At 47.6% G+C, this 15,318-nt stretch overlaps 1 long non-coding RNA gene across 1 annotated transcript; it reads left to right on the top strand.

Moving 5' to 3' along the window:
• The first annotated feature begins 1,251 nt into the window (after positions 1-1,251).
• LOC133267853 (uncharacterized) lies at positions 1,252-13,914 on the top strand. The gene is made up of 3 exons (XR_009742891.1): positions 1,252-3,194; positions 11,887-11,988; positions 13,682-13,914. It is a non-coding gene; the product is annotated as an uncharacterized LOC133267853 (long non-coding RNA).
• Positions 13,915-15,318: the final 1,404 nt, after the last annotated feature.

Here is a 15,318-nt window from a genome sequence, read left to right as displayed (position 1 = left end):
ATAGGACTGCACAGGGGTCCTGTGGGGGGATTTTGGATTTATTTCTGCTTCTATCCAAGGTAACTCCTATTTTGCTGCCCTTTGTGCCAGTGGACAGCAAGCTGTATCTGCCAGCGTTATCCCCAACAAAAGCTTCATCCTGCTGGATATGGAGGAGCCAGTGTATGTTTGCACCTTGTGTATACCCCCCTTCACAAAGGGCCAGTAATTGTTAAATAAATTATATGCTTTAGTGTCCGCATGTTAATAACTCTAATCCTACCTCCAACTACCAGGTTTAGAAATGTGATTAGGGAGGATTATACCTCACCTAATGCCTAATCGCTTGTCTGTTCTTAGCTGGCCTTTTATTTCCACACACACAGCATAAGGGATCTAATCAAACATCTCGCACGCATGGAAAATGCCAAGTGAGTTAAAAATCAGTTGAGTGAGAGCAGGTAACAGCTAGAAACCAGACGTGACTGAGCACTGAGACACTAACCCGTGTGGTTACAGCTCTGGGCAGCACCCAACCACTCCCTTTGCACCCCAACAATTTAAATACATGAAAACCCAAAAGGGCTGGAGGTACATCTCCACCAGACTGAAGCTTTTTTTTTTTTTTGCAGACAAAATGTGTGAGGTTTCTCCGTACAATTCTTGTTTTCATTTTACTTTACTTTGGAAATGTGGATGTCTTTTCTGGCAACACTAATGGCCAGGTTAGTGAGCACTGCACGAGACTTCATTAACTCCATGCTCCCCGTCTTGATGTAAGATTCAGTTGCTAGGATGTGGCAATGAACATGAGGTGATGTCTTACTACCCCGAAGTAGCAGTCCACAAGCTGAACATCACTGAACAGAATTAGTGGACATGATGCTTTTACTCTTGACTGTGCAAACTGAAATCACCAGCTACTCCATCTTATCTAGCATTCACTTCACGCAAGAGCCTGGAGGTAATACACCTCTTACATGTCTTCTCCTAACAGTGATGAAGACAGACAGGCAACATCTTCAGGGGTTCCCCAAGTGCCTACATCACCAAGAAAAGTGGGTGAATAGGAGAACCAGTAGAAACAGGGTCTAGAAACCCTCTTTCAGTAAGAAGGACCAAGTCCTTCCCTGCCATAAATTACAATAGCTCTGTTGATGCCATCAGGGCTACCCTAGTTGACCTGCTGAGGCTCCTACAGTCCCTCTAAGACAGGGACTATTTAGATGGGCCTGTAGTGACAGGGCAAGGGGAATGGCTTTAACCTGCCAGAGGGGAGACTGAGATGAGCTCTTAGGCAGAAGCTCTTTGCTGTGAGGGTGTTGAGGCGCTGGCACAGGGTGCCCAGAGAAGCTGTGGCTGCCCCATCCCTGGCAGTGTTCAAGGCATCAGCTCCATTTTCTCCCCCCTTCCTTTGCCACATAACACATACCCAGCAGCAGCTCACAGCCAGACCAAGCCAAAAGGACTGAGCAATGGAGCACAGGGGTTAGATTTCATTTCTGGTAGCAGCAATCGAAACAGGAAGGTTTGTCAAGTCTCTTTACATGTTTGTGAAAGGTTTGGAGTTTTTTTAAATATCACTTTTTGGAGTGGTTTCATGTCGTTGGCTTCTTTTGTTTCAGTAAAATTAACTATCATCATTTTCTTTGCAGTTTGTAATTACAGCACCCTGATGATCTATGAAGTGTTGGTAGCCTTGAGGAGTCTGGGTTGAAGCTGCTTGTTTGTCTGCAGTGTGTGGTATCAGCAGAACTTGGGACTATGTTTAGGGGAGCAGAAAGGAGCAAACTTTTGCTGGAGAACTGAAATTGTGTTCTGAGTACAAATACAAACAAAAGAATGATAATGAAGAAATACCTAAGGACTCAGCAATCTGGGACAGATAACAAGATTTCAGTATGTACTTCAAATCTAATCTCGAGTGAGCAAACAGCCTAAATCTGCCTAATAACAGTGGATTAAATTGTAGCTTAGCTAAGTAATTATTCCCTTTTTTTTTTCAGAGTAAATTTATCTTTCATTGGGCCATTACTTTAAATTGCAATGATTTTAACTATTGGATTTTAAATATCTGTTCTGTTGGCTGATGGAAACTAAGATTGGTCTCCATTTTTAGTTTTCAGTGTTGAAAACCCCAGCAGCACAGCTTGGTGCTAATATAACCACAACTGCTTCCTTACTAGACCTGCATCTGTGAATTTGCCATCTTGGCTACTTCAGAGAGATCTAGGTAGGCACTAAGTATTGAGTATTGAGGCAGATGGACATGGATGGGCTGTGGTAGAAGCTGTAGGCAGACACCTTTCTGATGGACACCCCAAAGTCTCTTCTAGCATTTAGTCCAGGGAGACAGCACATGGCAAACCCAGGTGAGGACCAGTACAACACAGTAAAAGGTAGGAGATTCTATACTAGCAGTTAAGCACAAGGCCAAGTTTGCTAATGCTTGGGTGCAAACATAGGCCATGTTCTGGAGTCATCAGAAGAAGGGAATCAGGGTATATCTTAAGATAGACCCACAGTTTTTATGTCATAGCTAAGCTTGGATCACTTTTTTGGCTGAGTCCAAGCTGTGGTTTGGCTGGACCAAAATTACACCCTTCTCTGTGAATAAGTATGAAGCTCTTGTTGCCCTACAACATAACTGTAACTCCCAATTCTTATTCAATGCCTGCAATAACTTTAGGGGTTTGTTGCAGTCCATCGGACAACATATCATGCAGCATGATGTGGCTGCCTTGTTGGCCATTGGTGGCAGGGGCTGCAGCTCTGCCTCTCGCTCAGTACAGTCGTACAGCACAGATGGGCTCAGCCCTCTCCCCTACATCACCTTGAAGAGATTCAGATAGATGTGAGCAAATGGAATCCTTTGTGGACCTACTCCATGGTTTTGCAGGCAGAGAGAGGCAATGATGGGGCAGAAACAGGCCTAAGCCTTGCTAAGGAGCACATGAGCCTGAGTCAGCATGTACCAGAATGGAGTGAATTCACTGATTTGCCTTGCAAGTGATTTCAGGCTTTGGAAGGAAAAAGAAATCCTAACCCCGAGGAGCAGTGACTCAAGGGGTGTGCCTGTGGTCTGATGCCTCCTATGGCCAATGCCTGCCGGGGAATGTGCCCCCAACATGGAAATCTAACCCTGCAGTAAGCTGGCACGCTCACCCTCCTGCTAGCCTGAAGCCTCTGTGTAAACCAGAACCTGCCGAGACAAGGTAGACAGAGATCTTCACCCTTTTGCCTGTGATGATCTATACCTGCCCATGCTCTCCAACCTGATCCTGCCCCTGCTGCAGGCAGTGTGCAGGTCTGGCTGCCCAGCTCCAGCACTAGCCTGGAGCCTATAGGAGCACAGTTTTGTCAAACCTTCCCTCCAGCTGGCTCAAAAAACTGTGAACTATCGTTTTCTAACCAATGTAACCCTCTCTTGGCTGTTCCAGTAGCCAAGGCAGGGAGAAATTATAGGGTTTGAAGACTGGAGTAAATGGGGGTTAAAAATACTGATGGAAAAACTGAGGCAGGGGAGGAGAAGGGAGAGCAAACAGCATGGATGAGGCTAGCAGATTTGGGAGAAACACAGTTAAAAGAGTTTGGTGTTCAGGTCATAGAATCCCAGACTGTTTTCTGTTGGAAGGGACCTTAAAGCTCATTCAGTTATAACCCTCTGCCACAGTCAGGGACACCTTCCACTAGAGCAGCTTGCTCCAAGCCTGTGTCCAACCTGGCCTTGAGCACTGCCAGGGATGCCAGCGCCTCAGCACCCTCACAGATCCTGAGACATGCTAAGCTTTGACCTCAGAGCCACTTCTGAGGATAACATCAAATCCTGGAGGAGCCAGTGCCCTGGTGTTTCAGGCTTCCCACCCTCTGAAAATGTGTTCCACATCCATCTCCAAGGAAGCCAGAGAAGCTGAGGGGTAACGCATTTCAGCAGCTGATGAAGGACCTCTCCTGTCCCAGAAGTTTCCAGCAGAAGCTAGAGACCATCTCACCAGCTGTCTGAGAACTCAACATTGAGCAAGGGAAGAGCTGCCTGCTGTTTGGTCACTTCTGACACTGAAAATGACTCACCCAGCAGCCTCCATCACTGTCTGTCTGCTTGTGACTGATCCACAGGTGGCTTTTTAGTTATCAGACTTTTTTTCCTTCTCTCTGCATCTGTGACACCTGAAAATTTAACTGATGCAGGAATGCTGACCTGCAAATTGGAGGGAGTGCATGGCAAGGAGGGAGAACACGCATGTGCCTTCCTTGATCTTCCAAGGGAGGAAAGCAAGAACAGCAAGCTTGTACTCTAAAACAAAAGGATAGAAAACAAGATTATTTTTCTCCCCATTATTCACATTTTGCTTTAGCTGTATCTTGGGTGTGAAGATGGGTATTAGAAGCAAGTGCCTTTGAGGGCTTCAGGACATAGTTCAAGCTTGACCACATCAAGGGCAACATGCACCAGACACAAGCCTGAATTACTGAACTAACATCGCAGGGGACACACTTCAGGTAGCTTTTGACAAATCACTGCCAAATCAGGCAGCCAAATCCCATTTTAGGTGTTCACATCCATAATCCAAGCCCTGAATATCAGGTTTCAGCCACTGTCAAAGTTTGCCATCCTCTGTCTGTCTCCATCCAAACCAGAAAGTCACTGCAGTGGCATCATTTCCCCACAGCATGTTCAGCACTTGCTGTTCATCAAGCCTAAGTTTTCACACACACAGTATGTTAGAGATTGGAAGGGACCTCGAAAGATCATCTAGTCCAATCCCCCTGCCGGAGCAGGAACACCTAGATAATGTTACACAGGCCATCCTGTGGCTTGCTCACTCTACACTGTGAGCCTCTGGTGCTTTTTGCATTCAGCTACCCTGAAATATATAAAGATTCCCTGCAAATGACTGTCCAAGTATCTTTCATTCTCCTAAAGGACTTCTGCCTATGTTGAATGGTACAGTGACCAGCTATCTGCTGGTGGCCTCCCTTCAGACTGGAACATCTGGACAACAACCTTGCAACTGGGACTTTAAGAGCAATGTTAGCTTGTGTGGAGACAGGGTTAGGCTGCACAGATGTTGTCCTTATCCCAGTCCCCCTATGTAATCTCACTTTGATACCAGAGCCCTCTCCTCTGCAGAGATGGCAACACATAAAAGGTTCAGCTAGCATTTGTCTGTCAGGCCCTCTCCATGGCAGAATTTATAGATCTATTTCTTGGTTGATTAAAGTAAACAAATAGGTGTTTTTTTTCTCCCAAGATTTAATAGTTTCTACTGAGAATGACAGTATCCCCCACAACTGTCCTTTCTTTGATGAGAAGATAGCTTGGAAAGGACATCACTGTTCAGTGTAAGCATGTGTTTTACCTTCTCGCTAATCAAAACCATCCTTGTTTTTCCCTCTCATAAGCTGGCACATGCTCCTGTCCCAGCTTGTCTTTGAAGTTACAGTTTCTGGTTTCCACTGTCTTTCCTTCCCACCCTCCTTGTTTTGAAGGAAGAGATCATCCAAGGGACACCAGCGTGTACATGCTCCAGAGCCCTCCAGCTCTGCTCCAGAGCAGAAGCAGGCAAGACAAATAAACCAATATTCCTCCACTGTTTTCAAGGCAAAATCTCACAAAACCACCTGATTCCCAGCCTGGGAAGCAGGACATGTGCTATCTACACAGTGGTGTGGGATACTGGGGAGGTGAGCAGGGAGTGGTGCCTACCCCAGGTGCACTATTGATCTCAGCAACAGATCTGTCCTCTTTGGAAAGAAATAGATATTAGAGATGTCGTGGATTTCCTGGGACACAAATCCTAATATTCATTAGGAGCCTCAGCCTGGAGGAAAGTCACTTTGGGAAACAAACCACCATTTTCTAGTAAGATTTGAGAGGTTTCTAGTTCATGATGTTTAGGGTCTGTCTCCAAAACCCTCCCCTCCGGCTCAACTAGAAGTTGCAGGTTTGATACATAGCCCTGCCTTGGCAGATGGGAAATTAACCATCAAAACCGTTTGTCAAGACTCTCTCTGTAATCAGATATATGCTTTATTCTGCTTCAGATGTCTGTCATAGGACAGGATGAATTATTACACGGATGCACCTCTCACCACTGCACACAGAAGTAGCCTGGATGCCAAACCTATAGGTAGCCCAAGCCAACCTGCAAGGGCAAATTCTATGTTTTGTATTACCTAAGGTTGAGCAGATGATCACAGTGATAGGAAGGTCATAAAACATCAGTTGCACACAGGGGTTAAAGCTCCATCTCACTCCCTGGGTATGGGAGGAAGCGAAATCAGTCCTTCAAATTTCAAGGTTCTGGTGAATTTACGACATAAATTATTCATTGCCGTAAACAAAGACATTCCCTTATCTACCTCATCTCTACTTGCCTAAGCTATAAATATGGCTGCAATTAATTATGGTACAGAAGAGCCAATAAAATTAATTATCTCCCATAAACCTTTCCTTCTGCTTCCTATTTTAAGGGCAGTAACCAAAACACACTGCCAGGAGCTTGTGCACATACAGATCCTGTTAGGCTTTGGTCCTGCACCAGCAGAGACAACCATAGCTCTGTCCTGGTGCCTTGACTGAGGTCAGGTCTTGAATGGATGGATTGTGTCTCTCATGTGGGCAGGGCTGGTGCTTATGTGTTCATGGTGCCACAGGGATGCTGCTTCCCTCCATACCTGCAAATGCAAGGCAAAACCAATCATCTGGATCCTTTAGTTTACAGGAGACGAGCTTAAAATGTGACCTACATGGCCCCCATGCCAGTCCCCCAGGCACTTACTACACCTTCAGAGGGGTCCTGAGCTGAAGCAGAGGACAAGGTTGAGGTTGGACTAAAGTTCTTTTACTGAGGACTGTGCATTTTGCAATTGCAGATGGTCAACCTGAAATCAGGGTTGGTTTTGTTGTCTACAGTGTTCATCTCCTTTAGCTTCAAGTATCTTAGTAAGGAGACCTGCAGTTAAGACTCTGGGCTCCTGTTAGAATCAGTGGGGAGCCACAGGCATGTTCAGGCATGATCCATTTGTGACATCTGAAGAACGATGAGAGGGTTCATGCCCTAAAGTGCCTGTTTATCTGCAGTGACTATCTGGAGATGCCACAGCAACGATCTGAGGTGGTCCAGCCCCACTGTCAACACAATCCAACACCGCATGGCCAGACTGCACTGTCCTTGTTCGCTGTAGGTGGACACAACACAGCTCAGCTCACACTGAAAGTCTGGGCAGGGCAGAGAACTGAGCACACATTTTACACTCTTGGGTTAACACGTTACCAGAAAAACAGCTTCTGCTTTCTGATCACGTTTCCAAACCCAAAGAAACCCATTCTAGGGTCACTCTCTGCAAACTGCCCAAGTCCCAAAGCACAGTCAACAGCCACAGCTTCACTTAGTGGCACGCAGTGGCATTGCTGGGATTTTAAATGTCTCTTTGCAATTAACAATCCTGAAGCAGGCTGGGCTTTTTCCCTTGGATGCAACAGCAACAGGAGCAAGGGCAGATGTTGGAAGAAGAGTGCTGAACAGCTGAAATACTGAAAAGTCTTTGGTCAAGGTACTGATGTGGTGCATCTAAACTGGTTGCATTCTGGATATTATCAACCATGTTACCTATGATAACTGTGTTGGAAAAGACATCATTTTTTAAGCTTCATCATTTAGCTGGAAATATTGTCAGTAATAGAAAGAAAAGATTAGATGTCGGTCTGGCATGTTCAGTGGTATTTATGCTCCCCCTTCTGGGCCTCATCCCCTGCTAGCTTCTGTCCCGCACTCATCATCCCAGCTCACTCGGTCCTCCTGTGCTAGTGCTGCATCTGCTAGATGGATGCATCTGCTGGGGAGAAATGAGCAAACCAGAAAGGGCTTTCTGCTCATTCAGAATCTGACATCTGTCCAGGAGGTGCCCTTATAGCTTCTCCAGGACATCAGGAGACAAGATTTTATATTGACTTAAGCATTAAGCTCAGGTGTGTACGGTGAAGAAGGCTGAATTTATGGGGTTTCTTACCCTATCAGGTTAACTCTCAGCTCAAAACCTCTTCTGACACCAAAGCACATCCCTGTCCACTTAAACTTGCTGACCAGCATTTGGCAGAGAGGCAGAGAGAAGGACTCTAGATACTTTAGCTTATGCTTTCTAGATGGATCAGGGGCATTTTTCTACCTGGTGATCAGATATTTTCTCCTTTCCAGGCTCCTATAACTCCTGCTGCCCCAAAAGCTCCAATTCCTTGTTTATGGCTCCTCTGTCACCTCTTTATTTCAGCTTTTGCACTTTTCATGCTTTTCAATGCTTGGAGACACTTCCTGTGACTTGGCTGAGAGTGGACCCACACATAAGAGCATCAGTACCTGCACAGAGGTTAAGGGCACAGCAAGACTCATCAGTCCTTGCAGTTAATGTTTCCCATCTCTGCCTGAGCAAGCACCTCTCTGTTTGCCAACAGCGATGAGCATGTACCTGCTCACCCTGACACTGAAATTAGCTCCCAAATCCCTCTCTTCCCTTCTCTATTCGCAAATCCCATCTCATCCTTGGGGCGATTACAGCCATAGCAGGGAAGCAGCATCCCAATCAATACAGCTAATACACACTGTCACACCAGGCTCCCTCATCAGAGCACAGCAGTCTCAGATTAAGCAGTAATCCTCACTGCAGCCCACAAAGATGGATAAAGTCATCATTTCTGTTTTACAAATAGAGGAGCTGAGGCAGAAAGGTGCTGCCTTCCTCTAAGGAGCCCCAGTTCAGTCCTGAACTCAAATGAAATGAGGTTCTCTCTAAGCAGCGAGATGGGGCAAGATACAGCTCTGGGCTAGAAATCACAGTGTGCCTCGTGCAGGCTGGTAGGAGAGGACACAAGGTACTTAGTTTATTGCATGTAATGGGAGGGCTCTCCACCTGTCTTAGGACCCCTGCTTTGTGTGAGGCCAAGGCCCCTGTTTCTCCAGATAAATTGATTTTTCAAGTAAAAAAGTGGCTTTTTGAGCGTTTAAACCTTTTGCACAACGCATGTATCCTCTCTCACCCGCAGCTGGCTGAGGATGGAGAGGAAAGCCCATCCACCCCAGCAAGGCATGAAGGAGGTGCAGATCCCACCTTCCCTTCCCTGGAGATCTAGGATTAACCCAGCACAGCCTAAAGCCCCTTTTCAGTGCTTTGGGCATCACCTCAGCAGGTGATGGCCCTCGTTAGCCCTTCATCTTGCACATAACAAGCTGAGGGCACACACATAGCCTTCTGCCTCTGCTCTGCTGAGGCACACCTGGAATTTTGCCTTTAGTACCACACTGAATCCCATCCAGAGCATTTAAATGTGTCTGGTTCTTCAGGGTTGACTAGTGAAAGCTTTGACTGGAGAGAGTGGATGGTCTGGTAACCTAAGGATCAGTGCACAGAAGTGAACATTCAAGATGCACATACTTCTTTCCCCACATTTGGAGGGCAACTTGCATGTCAAAAGTGAGGTTTATCTGACCCATTTCAGATGTTTACCTTGAGAGAGATTGTTCTCTCCTTGACTACTGGAAAAGTGCAGACAGCAGCATCTCTGCTGTGGGTGTCTGACCTAGATAAGATGGCCTTTCCTTCACCCAGCCCATTGTAGGAGATGCTCCCAATGTACAGAAACATCCAGAACCTTCAGATTACCAGGGTCGTATTTTTCATATCTTGTTGATGTCTTGAAAATCCCTGTTCATGGTGTATTTTTGCTGAACTAGGTTAGAGAAAAACATCACAAAGGGTAAGTGGTGTCCTCCAAAACCCCTCAGCATCTTCCAGCTCCATTTTAGCTGCTTCGCATCAAGGGCCCATTGCTGCTGTTGGCCATGGAGCTGCTTGCCCTGGTCCTTCCTGCATGGGCTCTTGTACTCACCAAGCATCCTTCTCTGGTCCCCAAGGCCTCTCCAAACCATACCTCCTCCAGCATGCTCACATGTCCCTCTTCCTTCCCTCCAGGTCCATGCAAGCATCCCTCCAGCATGGATTGGGCATATGGCCTGGCATTTTGGGGTGTTACTGCAGCAGTTGATGTGGAGCAGTGTGGGCTTCACCGCAGTGGACACACATGTTTGCTGCAAACAGGAAACTCACATGTGTGTGATGTGACTGTGTTCTGTGTTTTGGGCATCCCTGCCCATTAGGTTGCTTCAGAGCATCACTGCGTGGGACATGGTTTGTGTTGGAAGGGACCTTAAACCTCACCCAGGTCCAACCCCTTGCCACAGGCAGGAACACATTCCACTGGATCATAGAATCAACCAGGTTGGAAAAGACCCTTAAACTCATCCAGTCCAACCATTACCCAGCACTGCCAAGGCCACCCCTAACCCATGGCACTGAGGCCTCGTCTCCATGCTGTGTGAACACTTGTAGGGATGGTGACTGCAGCCCTGCCCTGGGCAGCCTGTTCCAATGCCTGGCACCCTCTGGGGAAGGAATTGTTCCTCAGCTCCATCTAAACCTGCCCTGGTGCAGCTCGAGGCCGTTTCCTCTTGTCCCATCCCTTGTTCCTTGGGAGCAGAGCCCAGCCCCTCCTGGCTCCATCCTCCTCTCAGGCAGTTGTAGGCAGCCATCAGGTCCCCCCTGAGCCTTCTCTTCTCCCCACTGAACCCCCCAGGTCCCTCAGCCGTTCCCCATCACACTTGTGCTCCAGGCCCTGCACCAGCTCTGTTGCCCTTCTCTGTCCCCTCTCCAGTACCTCAAGGTCTTTCCTGTAGTGAGGGGCCCAGAGCTGAGCACAGGATTCGAGGTGCAGCCTCAGCAGTGCTCAGTGCAGGGGCACAATCCCTGCCCTGGCCCTGCCTCCGCACTGGTGCTGATCCAGGCCAGGATGCTGGTGGCTTCCTGGCCGCCTGGGCACAAGCTGCTCACGTTCAGCTCCATCAATCAGCACCCCCAGGGCCTTTCCCATGAGCAGTTTCCAGCCGCTCTTCCCCAAGCCTGGAACGTTACAGGGAGTTGTTGTGTCCCAGATGCCGGACATTTTGCCTTGTTGAACCTCATCCCATTGTCCACAGCCCATGGATCCAGCCTGTCCACATCCCTCTGAAGAACCTTCCTATCCTTCAGCTGATCAGCGCTCCCACTTGCCCTGGTGTCTTCATAGCAGAGCTGCTCTGGTGTATCTCTGGTGTTGCTCTCTCTGTTATTTTGGGGTGGAGGGTGGCAGCCTTCCTTGGAGACAAAACTTTACCACAAATGTCTGCTAATGCAGAGTACAGTACCCTGAACCAGCCACAGCCAAGTGGGTCTCTGATGGCTCCTGCTGATCTCACTGGCTCATCTTGGCATGGTCCCTGCTAAAAAAAGTCCTCTCTTGGTTACTTTCTCTTTCCCTCTTTCTCACTGACTGGCTGGTATCAGATGGGGATGCTGAAGACAGTGAGAGAGGGTTGCATAGGGATGCTCCTTCCTAGTGTCAAATTAAACAGCCTGATGAAGCCATTGCCAAGGTTCACCACTCCCAAGTGGTGATTTGCAGTCATGCAAGGGCCTTTTATAAAGGGTAGGCTGGCAGCACACACTGAGATACCTGTGTGCTGCAAGAGAGACATGAATAAGTCTCTCTGCCTCCCCGTGCCTCAGTTTCCCCACAAAAAGATTGAATTCTATCTGCGAGGATGACAGCCAAACAAATATACATATGTGGGTGTGCTTATATATTTATACGTACATCAGGGTCATTGAAACTTGGCTATTTCTGCTCCAAGTGCTTGGAGCTACAATGATCTTTGTCATGGGCTGAGCTATCAAACACAAAAGAGGAGGATGCCAGGCAGAAGCATGAGGAGCACATCTATACGTGGCTGCTTCTCCAGCAGCTCTGCCTTTTCCCTATGGGAGATGAACTTCCACGTCCTGTGGAGCTTCTGCCCGCTCTTCACTTTCCCCTTCCAGTTTCAGAGGGTCACAGTCCAGCTGTTCATCCCTGCAGCAACACTCAGAGCAAATCTCCGCTCACCTCCACTTCAGGTCCAAGGACCACATCTCAGAATGGTTGTGAGTACTGATGGGTGGCAAAGTGCCTGGGAGAACTTTGTATTTCGAACTGATTTTTTAGTGATTATCATCAAAAACTCCTGGCAACAGCGAGGGCCAGAAATAACTCCTGAAAGCTGCATAAATGAGAACCCAGGTCCTGAGGACTCAAGGGCAAAGCCTTAAATATTTCCCAGATGATGCAAAACTCCAGCTAATGTGGTAAAAGTTGGTCCCACTGAGAAAAACCCGTCCTGTTTACTATGGAAGCTGAGTTAACAGCTACACTTGAAAGGCAGGCAGGTTTACAGCCATTGGTGTAAGGATTTGCTGGAGGCTACCCAAGAGCAGAGGATGGTTTTAGCTGAAAGCCAGGGTCTGTCCTTAAAGCCTCAGACCATGCCTGGTCTGAGCAAGCCAGCTCCTTGTATGCTTTGCATTGCCTGCCTGCAAATTGGCTGCCTGAATTTAAGATGACCCCTGAGGCTCGAGGCGCTGCATGAGCTAATAGGAAGCCCGATCAGATTTGTGACAACTCGGTCAGTGTCATCTCCACGGGAAGAAAGAAATAAAACAAAACTTCCAATTATGAAGGGGGGTTGTGTGATGGCACTGCTGTTTGGCTTCTTCCTTTCATGGGTTGGTTTTTGCCTCAGTTAATAAAGAAGCTAGCTTTATACAATTGCATAAGATTTGTATGTGTCCTCTATACTCACATGAACTGGGTAATATTATTAGTTGGACCATGAGGGGAAGAGGGAAATATCAGCTAGAGCCTTGTTGCGCATTGGAAAGTCCTGTGGTAGCTCACCCTTGGGCTGCAGGGAGCAACTGTCTCAAAATTAGTGCCATGAGGTCACTGATGGTTGTGTGTGGGATGTTCCCAACCTCATGGCCTAATTGTTTGGTTATGGTTAATGGGGGTAGGAAACTATTAGAATAACAGAATCATTTCTGTTAGAAAAGACCCTTAGTTTCATAGAGTCCAGCTGTTATACTCCATCTTAGAGAAGGCTCTGGGAGACCTTAGAGCAGCTCCAGTGCCTGAAGGGGCTGCAGGAAAGCTGGAGAGGGGCTTGGGACAAGGGATGTAGGGACAGGCCAAGGGGAATGGCTTTAACCTGCCCGAGGGGAGACTGAGATGAGCTCTTAGGCAGAAGCTCTTCCCTGTGAGGGTGCTGAGGCGCTGGCACAGGGTGCCCAGAGAAGCTGTGGCTGCCCCATCCCTGGCAGTGTTCAAGGCCAGGTTGGACACAGGGGCTTGGAGCAAGCTGCTCTAGTGGAAGGTGTCCTTGCCTGTAGCAGGGGTTGGAGCTGGAGGAGCTTAAAGGTCCCTTCCAACACAAACCAGTCTGTATTCTGTGATCTCGGTGTGGCTCAGGTTTGTATTTCCTGTGCTTGGCAGGTGGATGCTGCAGGGTGTGAGGGGAGGCAGTGGAAGATCGTGCCCACACTGATGCAACCGAGAGCCGCAGACGCCTGCAGATGCAGTTACTGCACCGCCGATGTCCCCAGCATCGTTCTGGTGGCAGAGCTGCCACCGGGCCACCACACGAGGGCAGTGCAAGTTTGAGTACGCCGCAGGGAGCTGCAGAAAGGAGATGAGTAGAAACGGGCAGAAAAGTCCCAAATTTCCTTATGTTTTTTAGAATAATAGAATATTTTGTGGGTTTTCTTTTGTTTATTCATTTACTGTTTCTTTTTCTGAGTACAGATTTCAAGCTGGGCGGGATCAGACATCACCAGGGGTTGCTCCGGAGCCTAATCACCCTTATGGGGACAGACCAGATGCCACATGAAGGGTCACCCTAGAGGACCACTGCCACCACTTGATGCCATAACTTCTCCAGCCCCCAGCCCCACAGCAGCATTAAAGATACACGAGCCACTCACTGCTTCAGATAACAGTTTATTTTCTCTAGGGGTGTAAAATGTGCAGCAGGTACATCTACAGGACTGCTGTTTTCTTAGCCAAGAGGAGTCGCAACCACACAAGAGACAGAAACAAAGAAACCTAACAGTATTCTGCCCTACAGAGATTAGTGCAAGTCATGTAAGACATCAGTTCACACAGGAAAACAAGGCAAAAAGAAGGCATTTCCAAGCCACAGGTATTTTGTCTCCTGACATCGGGATGGGGCTGGGAGGTGGGATGTGGCTGTTTTCTCTTGAGCTATGCAGGGAGACAGTATTCTACAAGAAGGGTGTTTTCCCTTTTCTTCCCTTTCTTTTTGGCTTGGAAAGAAAGTCACACGTGGAGCAAGGAAGTGCAGGCTGTCAGAGGTACCAAAAAAGCAATGGCAGACCCTAATAAATGCCATAGGAGACTTGATGCAAAACACAACACTTTCTTCAAATGAGGTGGTTGGGGTCTTTGCTTCATTTACTCTTGGACGTTAAAACTTTCCTCTGCAACCACACAACCTTCCAGCTTCAGGGTACTGTAAATAAAGCACTAATCCCCTCCAAAATGGGCGTGAAAATGCACAGGACTGGGGGCACAGCAGGTCCCGTGGAGCTACGGGCCAAGATGGGACAGTGTCTACAGCCCCACTGGTGTCACTGGGAGTCCCGCAGAGGACCACAAGTTAGTTGTAGAGCATTTTAGGGGCCATTTAAAGAAATTACTCATTTCTTGTTTTCTGCAGGTAAATGCCGAATAGAAGAGCCGTTTTGCTTCCCAAAGTGCAGGTACTTTCTGTCCTGGTTTTAATACCTTTTTGGATGTTCCATTTCTCCTACACAACTAGAGGAAGATGCTCTTGCACCACTCGCCAAAGGGTTTCGAGCCAGGGGAAAAGAGTTGCCCATCCAGCTCCGTGCTACTCGTGCAGCAACACTAGGAGCAAGCAAATGGTGTGTGTACAGCATCACCCCAGCACCGTTTCCCCCACCATGGTCTGGATGATCCAGCAGATAACAGCAGCTGCTCAGGAGCAGGAATGCAGCCATATGTTGCTGCTAACAAGCATTTACTGAAGCTGGTTTTGCTCTGTGATTCCCATGTGTCTGATTAGCGCACAGCTCCCCTGAGCAGTTTCCAGATTTTTCACCCTCCCCTCGCAATATTCTTTTTTTCTTCTTTTTTTTTCCTTTTTTTTTATTGCATTATAAGCAAACCATAAGATGAGCATAAAATGGGGTCATAAACCCAAAGATTTTAAAAGAATTAAAATAGTTTAAATAGCTAAAAAGCAATCCACTTAATTTTGCTTTTGTATATGTTTACTGCTCAGAAACACACTGTTTATACGCTGTGGTCCTGCAGGCTGTGAGCGCAGATGAAATGCTCAGCCACTGACTGTCTGCCCTGGGAGGGGGACTGGTATTTCCATCTTTTCAAGCCACATT

This window comes from Pezoporus flaviventris, unplaced genomic scaffold (assembly GCF_033815535.1).
Source record: "Pezoporus flaviventris isolate CSIRO_AGI_PZ_B2104156 unplaced genomic scaffold, CSIRO_AGI_Pfla_v1 ptg000010l, whole genome shotgun sequence".
In the NCBI taxonomy this organism is placed as follows: domain Eukaryota; kingdom Metazoa; phylum Chordata; class Aves; order Psittaciformes; family Psittacidae; genus Pezoporus; species Pezoporus flaviventris.
This window is presented reverse-complemented; position numbering and strand designations above follow the sequence as displayed.